Source organism: Rousettus aegyptiacus, unplaced genomic scaffold (assembly GCF_014176215.1).
Source record: "Rousettus aegyptiacus isolate mRouAeg1 unplaced genomic scaffold, mRouAeg1.p scaffold_m13_p_6, whole genome shotgun sequence".
Taxonomy (NCBI): Eukaryota; Metazoa; Chordata; class Mammalia; order Chiroptera; family Pteropodidae; genus Rousettus; species Rousettus aegyptiacus.
Genome location: NW_023416309.1, coordinates 53,051,036 through 53,063,200, shown reverse-complemented (window position 1 = coordinate 53,063,200; position 12,165 = coordinate 53,051,036). Strand labels below are relative to the sequence as shown.

General features: G+C 42.3%; 1 long non-coding RNA gene across 1 annotated transcript; it reads left to right on the top strand.

Moving 5' to 3' along the window:
• Positions 1-3,181: 3,181 nt before the first annotated feature.
• LOC107513008 lies at positions 3,182-11,341 on the top strand. The gene is made up of 2 exons (XR_001597454.2): positions 3,182-3,415; positions 10,597-11,341. It is a non-coding gene; the product is annotated as an uncharacterized LOC107513008 (long non-coding RNA).
• The last annotated feature ends 824 nt before the right edge of the window (positions 11,342-12,165 follow it).

Sequence of the window (12,165 nt, the reverse complement as noted above, 5' to 3'; positions counted from 1 at the left end):
GCTCAAAAATATGGTTTACTCATTGATTTCCCTCATGAGCACAATCTAATAATAACCAACATTTAGGTCATAGGTCAAACAAGTACTTAAAATCAACAGAGGAAAGACAATGTTTTCCATTAACTAGAATGAGACCAAATTTTATCCAATGTCTCGTTCCCACAGACCGTACAGTTCTTGACATATCATTAGTGCTCAGTGCACTTTGTCTAATGAATGCTGATTGAAATAGATATGTGGTCTACAGAAAGTCAAATTAAAATTTTTTCTCCACTCTGGATCCAGGGTTCTTTTAATGCCAGCATTCTACAATTTTAATTTTGAAAAGCAGCACAAAAATATTACCAGTGAGTAATAACAAGTCCCTAGTTTTGAGCTTTATCCATGTACCAGAAGTTGAGGACAACATATAGGTTAGTTAGACATGATTTGAATTCCTTGGTTACAAGGAACAGCAACCAACTTAAGCTAGCTTAAGCAAAAAAAAATGAAGGAAGAAAGAGAGAGACAGAGAGAGAGACAGAGAGAGAGAGAAAGAAAGAAAGAAAGAAAGAAAGAAAGAAAGAAAGAAAGAAAGAAAGAAAGAAAGAAAGAAAGAAAGAAAGAAAGAAAGAAAAGAAAGCAAGCAAGGAAAATTTAGCATGTGACACAACTGTATCTCATGGAACCCAGTACTCACGAAGTATCTCATGGGCTCCTCTGTTTTCCCAGCTTCCCTTCCAGTTCATTTGGAACCATGTGACTAGATCTAGCCAATGGACTGCAACACATGTCACTCACAGCTGAGGCAATCGTGAATGATTCTATCTCCTTGAAACGGTGAAATAAGCCAGTCACGAAAAGATGAATATCATATGATTCCACTTATATGAAGTACCTAGACTAGTGGAAATTCAAAGAGACAGAAAGTAGAAAGGTGGTTGCCAGGAGTTTGGAAGAGGGGAGAAGGGGAGTCAGCGTTACTGGGAATAGAGTTTCGGTTTGGGAAGGAAGGATGAAAGAACTTCTGGAGCTGACGGTGGTGATGGTCATGCAACAGCGTGAATGTACTTAATGTCACTGAGCTGTACACTTAAAAATAATCAAGACAGTAAATTCTATATTATGTACGTTTTGCCATAACAAAAAAACACAGAAAATTTAAAAAGCAAGGTAGAGAAGTTTTGTTTACTATTGAATAAGAAGGGAGAATAATCTGTGCACATAATTGTTTATATTTTAAATAGAAAAATAAATATAACTTTTTCATTAACTTTAGCAGAAAGGAGGGAATAAGAGAGGGGCGGTGCTATAAGCTAGATTTATTTGAATATAACTTGCTTCGTAGATTGGATTTTGAAACTCTAGATATTTTACATAATAATAAAATAAAATAAAATAAACATCTCAAAAAAAAAAAAAAAGGGTCCGTACCTCCTGCATCTCTCTCTCTCTCTACTCCAGCAACCTTGCAGGCCACATATTCCAAACAACGTAGGTATAAGAGAAGAGCTGCTTGACCACTAAGGACTTCATGAAAGGCAAGACTTCTAGCCTCCAGAACTGTGAAAGAATGCATTTCTGTTGTATTAAGCCACTCGGTTAGTGGTGATTTGTTATGGCAGCCACAGGGAACTAACACAGAGTTTCCCTGGGCATCTGAGACCCAGGTTACTTCCATCTTCTTTTCCACCATCCCCGGGAAGTGACCCTCAAATTCATGGTCCAGGATGGATCTCCAATCTTCATATCCACCAAGCAGTAGGATGAGAAGGAAAGAAAAAGGAGCTCGCCCCCACCTTTTAAGGACATACCTCAAAGTAGCACCTACCATTTCCAACCCACAGCCAAGCCTAGCTGCAAAGGAGGCAGGGAAATAGGCTGAACTCTGGGTGGCCAAAGGCTTAGATAAAATTTAGGTTTCTACTGCCAAGGGAAAAAGAAGAGCTATTGGGAGACAATGAACAATCTCTACCCCTATGACGAAATCATTTCTAAAGTTTCTTAACTTCCTAGCATCTTCTTCCTTCATATTTTAACAAAAACATGAATGTCAGACTTCTGGAGGTTTCACTGGATCTGATTGTTAAAAGATAAACAGAGGCCAGAGAAAATGAGTAGGAGGGGCATTCCAGCCTAGGGGGTGGCCTCAGCAAGCACGCAAAGACCTGAGCTTAAATATATCACGCCTCAGGAAAGCCTGCCCTGGCTCCCTTCTGCCTCACAGCCCCACTCGGCCTGCAGTTCTCCTTTGCAGCACTCACTGTGCTTGTCCAAGTCCATTGACCTGATAAAGGAATGCTCCTGGAGGGCAGGGACCATGTCTGTCTTGATTACCCACCATGTCCCCAGCACCAGCTTCCATACCTACCCAGTACAAATTAGGTGCTCAATAAATATTTGTGATGGAATGAACTCAGGAACTAAGGCAGGAGGGTGCACGTTTCCATGAGATCAACAGCGCTAAGTGCCCAAGGCACCTCTCTATCTCTACATGGCTGATAGCGGGGTACCCTGAGTACTGAGTTACTGAGGAGCGGGCCAGATTGAAGACCGACTAGAGATTGGGGCAGATTTTGTGAGGAATGGGAGGCTGCTACCTTTTTATAGCATAGAATTGCTTTAGGATAATCAATACAGTAGAGGTATGTAGGATTTCCTTTCTTATAAAGTAAAAATAATGATATATATTTGATAGGGAAGATGCAATGAGACCATAGTCCCTGGCTCATGGAAGGTATTTAGTAAACAGTAGCCATTACAAGAAGATGGAAAGGCTGAGGTACGTAAATCGGTTCACTCATTTATCTGGCAAATATTTGATGACAGCACCTAGTGAGTTCGTGAGACTCCAGGATGCACACCAACAGAATATATGTCACAGGATCTCTAGTCAAATGGGAAACCAAAAGCCAATCTTCATGCAAAGCTCCAGTAAAAGTTGCGTTTGAACATGGCTTAAACCTAGGCCTAAGGGAGACATAGTCATCCTATCTCTCCACAGGGAAAGGGTCACCAGGACCTACCATTCAGTCACCATGGAGACGCTGACAGATCCCTGCTTCCCCATCTCCGCAGAGGGTGGTAAGGGGGTGCTAACCACACAGGAGCATCATATCTAAACTTGGGAAGTGAAAGAAGGGTGGGGCCTGGGGCCCTGCCTGTAAGACCCATTACCCCACCCACTGATGAGTGGTGCAGACAGGCTGTCTACCTCTCCCGTGGTGGGGAGCAAGTCAAAACAGAGCAGAATGTTTCCTCTGATACACTCTCAAATGGGGAGAGAAGCAAGAGTCTTCTTCCCTGTGTCCTGAGTCTCTAGAGGAACTAAAAAGGAACTAAAGCTCTTCAAGCTGCTGGACATTTGAAGGTTGGGGAGGGTGTCCCTGGGATGAAGAAGAAGAGGTACAAAGGCATGGGGCCACGAAGGAGCATGGTGAGTAGGAAAAGAGTTGTGTTCACTGTGTAGTGAGTGAGTGTGTGGAGGAGACGTGGGAGGTTTATAGACATGTGGGCAGGAACCAGATGATTTGTCAAGACTGACTAATTTAAAGAAAAGTGTCTGCTAGGATCTGAGTGTTTGTGTGCCCCCCACTCCTCAAAATTCGTGTGTTGAAATCCTAACCCTCAGAGGTAATGGTATTGGTAGGTGGTGCTTTCGGGAGGTGCTTGTCATGAGGGTGGAGCCCTCACAAATAGGATTAATGCTTTATAAAAGAGGCTCAGAGAGCTCCCTGGCCCCTTCCACCATGTGAGGATACAACAAGAAGTCTGTGACTCAGAAGAAAGACCTCACCCCACTCTGCTGGCGCCCTGACTTCCAGCCTCTAGAACTGTGGATTATAAGCTACCCAGTCGATGATATTATGCTACAGTAACATGAACATATCGAGACAGAAATCAGAAACGAAAATCAAACATCATCATATTTATCCATGAAATACTACAGGCATTCTCATACAGTCAAGGGACAGCACGAGGAAGTGTGTTATTCCTGATGTTATTCGGCATTTTTCTGGAGGTTCTAGATTATGCAGTAACACAGTACAGGCAGACCTCGGAGACGCCGCAGCTCAGCTCCAGGCCTCCACAATAAAGTGAGTCTCGCCACTATGCTGTGCGCCCAAAACTAATGTAAAATAACGCTGCGTGTCAACTCTGATTGAAAAATAAAAAATGAAAAGCGTCACAAGGATGTAACGGACAGCATAAGGAATACAGTCGATCGCACTGTGACAGCATCGCAGTGTCAGGTGGCTGCTAAACTTGTCACAGTGCTCGCTTCTCTAGGTAACAAGTGTTGAATACCTACGGGGTACACCTGAAGCTACTCTAATATCTTATGTTAGCTATCTTTCGATGAAATCGTCTTGAGAGAAAATAATAAAGTAAGATTTTAAAAAGCAACATCTGTGAAGTGCAATAAAGCAAAGCAAATAGGAGGGATGACGATTAGAAAAGATAAGACAACATTAGCATTTGCAGAGATGATTGCCTACCTCTTGCTCCATTACAGAAACAGCTGGTCTGGAGACTGTCTTAGCTAAGGCTGCCATAACGAAACAGCACAGACCGGTGGTTTAAACACAGGGAATGTACTTTCTCGCCGTCTGGAAGCTGGAAGTCCAAATTCAAGGTGTCAGCACATTTGGAGTCTCCCGAGGCCCCTCTCCTTGCCTCGCAGATGCACGCCTTCTCCGTGTGTCCTCACGTGGCCCTTTCTCTGTGTGAGCTCATCCCCGGCGTCTCTTCCTCTGCTTATGAGGACAGGGCCCCACTTTACGAGCTCATTTAACGTTAATTACCTCGTTAAAGGCCTTATGCCCAATACAGTTACACTGGGGGTTAGGACTTCATTCAGCCCACAACAGAGACTAAGATCCATGGCCATGAATGGGCTTCTTGATAGCATCCATGCGGAAACGATCTCGAGCAGGAAGAGAGAAAGGAAGAGACACACGATAAGTAAGCGTGCTAACACCTCTCTCCCCAGTTTCTGACTTCTCCTTGGAGAGGAGCGAGATGGGGAGAAAGGGAGCAGGCATGCTACTCAAACAGTGGTCCTCAAGTCTGGCTGGTCATTTTAGAGTAACCGGGGGAGCTTTACGAAATGGTCGACGCCTGGACCCCAGCCGCAGAGTTTTTGAGTTAATTGGTCTGAGTTGGTATATTTGTTTTTTCATTGAGATGTACTTTGCATGCCCCAAAATAGGCCTTTTTAAAATGTGCAATTCAAGAGTTTTAGTATAGTTACAAAGTTGTGCAACTATCATTGCTATCTAATTCCAGAACATTTTCATCATCCCCAAAAGAAACCTCAGACCCATTCGCAGTCACTCCCCATTCCCCTTCCCCTAATCCCCTGGCAACCAACAATTTACTTTAGTTTTCCCTGTGTTGAACATTTCACATGAATTAAATCATACAGTATGTGACCTTTAATATTTGGCTTCTTTCATGGGCTTGCGTATTGTTTTTAAATCTCTATGGTTGTGCAGCTGGGGTTAAGAGCCACTCTGCTACCCGAAGTCCTTTCATGAAAACAAGAGAACTTCCAGAGGAATTCCTCTGAGCTTCACTTAGAGTCAATCCACAGCAAAAAAAAAAATTCCCAGCAGCTCCAGAAGAAAATGCTGGTAAACAGCTCTGATTGGTCCAGCTTGGGTCACATGCTCATCCCTTTGCCAATCACAGCAGCCAGGGAATAATCAGAGGATTACTCCTTTGAGCTTTAACCTAAAGAAAATAAGGGAATTGCTGACAGATTTTAAGTAGGGGAGGGCATAATCACATTTAGAAACATTTGCTTATCTAGAAAGTTTAAACTGCTAAGGAAAACTAATTAACCTAAGACCTAGAATATTAAAAATCTGATGCAATGATGCTACTAATAAAAAATTATTCTCTGTTATGAGCTGAATGTTTATGTCCCCCAGATTCATATGTTGAAGCCCTAACCCCCAATGTGATGGTATTTGGAGGTGGGGTCTTAGGGAGGTAATTAAGTCTGGATGAGATCATGAGGGTAGGGACTCCATGATGAAATTAGTGTCTTTATAAGAAGAGCAAGAGAGATCGGAGGTCTCTTTCCACCATGTGAAGATATAGCAAGAGGGCAGTTGTCTGCAAGACAGGAAAAGAGCCCTTATAGAACATGGCCATATTGATATCCTGATCTTGAACTTCCTATCCTCCAGAACTGTGAGAAATAAGTGTCTATTGTTTAAACTGCCCAGTCTACAGTATTCTGTTATGGCAGCCCGACCTGACTAAGATATCCTCAAAGTCCAACTACCAATATATAGGAAATACAGAAGGCTGAGGATCTGGTTAAATGACACCATGAGATACAGTCGACAAAATGAGACTGTGGGAAACTCTACTGAACAGATGAGTTTGTTTGTTTGTTTGTTTCTTTCTTTCTTTCTTTCTTTCTTTTTTTCTTTCTTTCTTTCAGTAAATAAATGCAAGGAAAATAAAGAGAACGAGAACCAACAAATTAAAAGATACTTAAAGACATAGCAACCAATCACAACGTATGGACCTTATTTTGATCCCGATTTTTTAAAAACCTATGACATTTATGAGACAATTGGAAATTTGAAAACTAGATATTTAATGATATTCAGAAATTTTTATTTTAAATTCTTTTCAGGAGTGAGAATAGTATTTTTAAAATCTCTATCTTTTAGCCATCTATACTGAAAAATTTATGAATGAAATGATAGGATATATGGGATTTGCTTCAAAATATTATGTGACAGGCGAGTAGAGTGGAATAGAAACGTGGCCCAGGCTGATGGTGGTGGGGGTAGAGGCGTGGGAACACAAGAACATTACAACATTCTGTCTTCTTTCATGTGTGTTCAAAATTGTATGCGATAAAAAGTTTAAAAGTAACAAAAGTTTACATTTATATTAAAGCAGTCCTGCCTTCACTTTTAAATAGTAGTTTAAGTTTTTGCGCATACGTAAAAAGTACCAAAATTACATTTCTTTTAAAGAGAAAGAAGAAAAAGAATACCCGGGATTGGAAGGGTTGGAAAATTGAAGATGAAAAGCCCCGTTAGGGGGCTATTCGAATGAATCCAGGAATGATGGTGATGGCAGGAAGGAAAAAGAAAATAATACTCAGAAAGAGGAACACTGGGTATTTGGTGTATTAAGGAATTATCGTCAATTCTTTTATGTTTGACATTTGGTTGGGTGTGGAGAGTGACAGAGAGATAGGCATTGAGTATGACGCCCAGTTTCTGGCTTAGGGCAAGTGGGTGGCACCATCTGCTGAAGTCGAGAAAAAATTTGAATGGGAAGGCGGCGAGTTCAAATTTACATACAACTCTAAGGTCCCCGTGGGATATCCAGTTGATCAAGAGGTCTGGGAGGAGGTTTGGCAGAAATATGAAGTTAGAGAAGGTGATTGTAGCCATGTGGAAGAATGAAACTGCCTGGAGAGGGACTAGAAAGGAAGAAAGGACTCTGGAGAATAAAGGTAAATCTGGACCCAGAAGAAGGCCAACTTCAAACCAGAGGTGGAGAAAGAGGAGCCCACAAGACAACGAGAAGAAAGGTAGTTGAACTAAGGAGTGTAAATTTCGTGGAGGTTATAGGAAAAGGAACAGGAAAAGGGTCAAAAGTTTCAAAAGCCACTGAACATCCATTTACAAAAAGAAATTAATATTATCCATTGGATTCAACAACAAAGACGTTATTTGTAACCTCAGTGAGAGTGGCTTCCGGGCTGCTAAGCACATAAGCCAGTTGCCTTGGGTTGAAAAGTGAATGGAAGGAAAACAAAGATGCTTCTCATGGCCTGCTCTTCCCCTCCACTGCCCCTTCTAAGAGAGGCTGTCCTGCCTGTAATCCTGTGGCCCTAAATAGCCATATCCTGTAATATGAAGCCAGTGACCTATGACTTATCTCCTCAGTTGAAGGAACTACTGGACTAATTAGATTCCCTCTCTCTTGGGCATCTGTCTGTTGACAGTGGGAGCTGGGCCAAGGATCCTGAGGTTGACTGGAATTAAAGTGGTCATTATGGGATGGTGCTAGATGAGAAGAAGAGAGAGGAGAGGATGGAAGAGATGGTCAGAGAGAAACAAAGAAAGAGGAGGAAGAGGGGAGGGGAAGGGAGAGGGGAGGGGAGATTAGGGTCATCTGATTCTGATGGGCTTGCAGTCGGCGGTCCACGTTTCTGTGAGGCCAGCTGTGCCTCAGTGTCTTCTCTCTCGATTTGCACATGGTTTCCCGTGTGTCCCTACAAGAAGCAGCTCCCTCGAGCTAGTCAGATGAGTCTCTGTTGCAAAGGAACTTGAGCAAAACAGGAAATGAGGAAGTGAAGGTGGCGAGTAGAGACAACTCCTTTAAGAAGTTTAGTTTTACAAGGGAGGAGAGAGATAGGGCAATCCTTGGATAGAGTGATGAGTGACTTAAAGATATTTTCATACTGAGAGAGAGAGAGAGAGAATGAAAGAGAGAGCGAGAGAGAGAGAGAGAGAGAACGAGAGAACGAGCAAGCGCTGCAATAATGGATGAAGCAAGGTCTTAGAAGAAGTAGATGGTAAAATCAGCCCGAGAGCTCAGTGTCACTGGCGCCAGTGCACTGGGCTCTGCTCCCCAGGACAGAGTGGTTCTCCTCTCACCTGCGCCTTCTGATCATGTCTCCCCAGTGAGAGAAGAGTCACGATGGACCTGTGCTGTCTTCATCCATCCTGCCATTCTCTCAGGCCTTTAGTGGCTAGGGTTCCATGTATAATATAGCATGTCAAATGCCTCACGGACTTGCTAAGTCACTTCCCAGAGGCATCTGACTACTGTGCATGATTGCTTACCATTAGACTTGAGCAGCACTTGGCTCTAATACCAAGCTTCAGAGATAAAGTTGGCTATATTCTGGCTGTTTCTTGCTCTGGCATTTAATACCTGTGCTCTACGATGCAGCTTACTTAAATATTAATAGCTATGTTCATTTGTATATATGATATTAAACAAAAAATGAGGAATTAATACTAAAGAAATTGCTATTTATATTTCTTTATTCAGAAACCTATAGATTTTTTTTCCTAAAAAGTTCAAAAGATATAGAAATGTAGGACTTACCAAGTACAAGTTTTCTGTATTTCATGTCCAGAGAAAAATCTCTCTATATATTCCCCTGACTGGAGAGTACTAAGATATATACATAAATACAACATGAACACTTTCATTTACCTTCTCTTCTGCAGTTTGCCTTTTCACTTAACAATACTCAAAACTGAATATATGACCTATTAATTTTGTAAAGTACACATGCAAAAGAAACATGAAGAAAGGAGATACAATGTAATGCCAATAGCAATTATCCCTGGGCATTAACATTATGGAAGAGTGTTTTCTTTACAGGTATTTTTTGCCTTCTGAATTTTTTGCAACACAAGTACATTATTCTAAAATCAGAATATATAGGTATGCACACATACGTATACATAATCCATGTACACACATATTATACTCATATATGTGTATAACATGCATGTATATATAACATACACGTGCATGCATGTATATAATGTATATATGCATGTGTTTGAAAACGAGAGGCAAAAATGATGAATTATGTATATCCGGATTCGTTTCTCATTGGAATGAGTTGTTTGTGCTTCTGCTAACAGAAATCTAGTGAGATTCGTGGAGAAACGCCAGCTGGAGTCTTCAGAAACCAGCCTCCTTTCCCCGCTGCTGAACCCTGGCTAACTGCCCCGGTCACACTTTACTGCCGTCACCATCCTGCTTGGACAGTCACCACAGCAGGAGGCAATAATAGATGGGGGGGGGGGGTGGGGAAATTGTGTCACAGACCCAAGTAACCCCGCTGGACAAACTCAAGGATTAACACTTGTGCACCAGAAAGAAGAAGAAATGGCAAGCCAGGAATGCGTTAGTTCAGACACAGTTGCAGGTGAAACACAACACAGAACAAATAAGAAAACGTATTGGTCCACCTACTGAAAAGCAGGGGCTGGTATTCGTCAGGCGTGGTTGGATCCAGGGGTTCAAGTCATGTTATCAGATCTCAGCCTCACTCTCTCCACCTCTCTCTCAGCTTTGGTTTCCTCTGGTCGAGTTCATTTGGGGGCATGTCCTCTCTGGATGGTGACCCCTGAAACTTCAGGTTCATGTTCTACCAGCTGAGGAGCTCCAGAAAAAGGCAGATTCTCATGGCTTCAGCAAAAGCCGCGGAGCCAATGCTGGAACTGTGATTAGCTGAGCCTGATTAGCTGGAACTGTGATTAGCTGAGCCTGAGAAGTGGCATGTGTGGGGCGGGGAGCTCAGCCCCATGCAGGCTGAGGTGGAGGGTTAGAGTTCTCCCAAAGTAAAACTGAGGTTCTTCTGTTAGCACAAGACAAGAAAATGGCAAGCTGGCAGATGCCCATATTGCTAAACAGGTTTATTCTGAAATCTGCCATTAGAAGAAGTCACCTAACCTCTCTGGACACTGATGTCCACATCTGAAAATGAGAGGCTGTACCATATATCTCTAAGATCTTTTCCAGCTGTAGAGAATCAGTGTAAAAAAGAAAAATGAATGTTTCTATATTGATTATACTTAATTTTTTTTTTTTTTTTTTTTTTTTCAGAAAAAGACTGAAAACAGCCCTAGTGACCATGGATTCTATTTGGGGGGAAAATGGCCTGGAATGTAACAGCTAAGAAATCGTCCCCTTTTGCAGAGTATCAGCTTTTGAGCGTTGGCCACCTGTCAGGCCATGCATCTGATCTTCCCAGGTGGTGGGGCCGATACAAGGATGGAGAGTAATGGGGAACCTCCATGTCCCACAAGCTTGGACTCAGGCCCCAAGATCCATGCTATCAGTGAACAGGATGCAGGCCACTGTCCATTCCCTCCTGGCCTCTGATTTGGCCCTGGTGAAGACAGGACTCAAGGACAAGACAGGATCATGCCCAGTGTGTTTGTGTACGTAACATGCCACCTCTCTTCTCAGTAGATTTCACTAGTCCTTTGTTACCGATCAAATTTGGCAAAAGGCCTCGCCCTGAATTTTAAGGCGTAATATAACCCCGACATGACCTGATACTTCTTTGCATATGGCCTATGCTCCAACTACTCCAGGCAGCTCACTGTAGAACCTCTTTCCTTCGAGGCCCTAAAGTTACATGTTTCCTCTTCAGTCTGCTTTACCAGATCAGCTCTAAGCAACTTGGGGAGAAGGACTGAGTCTTGCCCACTGATGTACATCTAGCTCCTAGCATGATGACCAGTTTAGAGCAGCCTCCAAAAATCACTGAATAACATGAGTGAAGAAAGAAGATGTGGTATATATACACAATGGAATATTATTCAGCAAAAAAAAAAAAAAAAAAGAATTAAATCATGCCATTCGCAACAACATGGATGAACCTAGAGGGTGTTATCCTAAGTGAAATAAATCAGAGAAAAGACAAACACCGCATGATTTCACTTGCATGTGGACTCTAACAAAACAAAACAAGTGAATAAAGAAAACAAAATAGAAACAGACCCATAGATACAGAGAGCAAGCTGATGGTTGCCAAAGGGGAGGTGGGTAGAGGGTAGGGGTTTAAAAAGAAAAAAAAAAAAGACTTGCCTTCAAATGATCCCGACAACTTACGTGATGAAATAAAGCAGCTGCGCCGTGATGCTCCTTCAGTTCATTTTGAGAAGCATCAAGTTTGGTGCTTTGCTGTAATATATATATATAAAAAAAATTGTTGAATAAAATTTCCGGGAATGTTCTTCATACATTTTCACCTGCGGGCTTTTCTGTTCATATTACTCCGGCTCAAAGTCTTAAGCAGATTCCTCTAATCTATTTTCTTCTCTCTCCATGAACCACTCAAAAGAGTCCCAATTACATCTGCATTTTATTAGCAAATTATGTTCTGTCAGGCATTGCCCCAGCACAAATAAAACTATCAGTTTATTCGTTTTATTGCCACTTACCCCCTGATCCCTGCTGGGCTGAGAGGAGCTCCCTGAAGGCAAACGATAGGTCTCATCCATCTCTATATCCCAGGCTTATACTCTCGATGTCTTAGCAGCAATTAGAATGATGTCTGCCATATAGCAGGTATCAATAATACCTTCATAACCCAGGTGGAACAGGCCCCTCTTCTGGGGGTGCTGGAGTACTTCTTGCCAAAATATTGAGAGGAGAGCAGGAGTC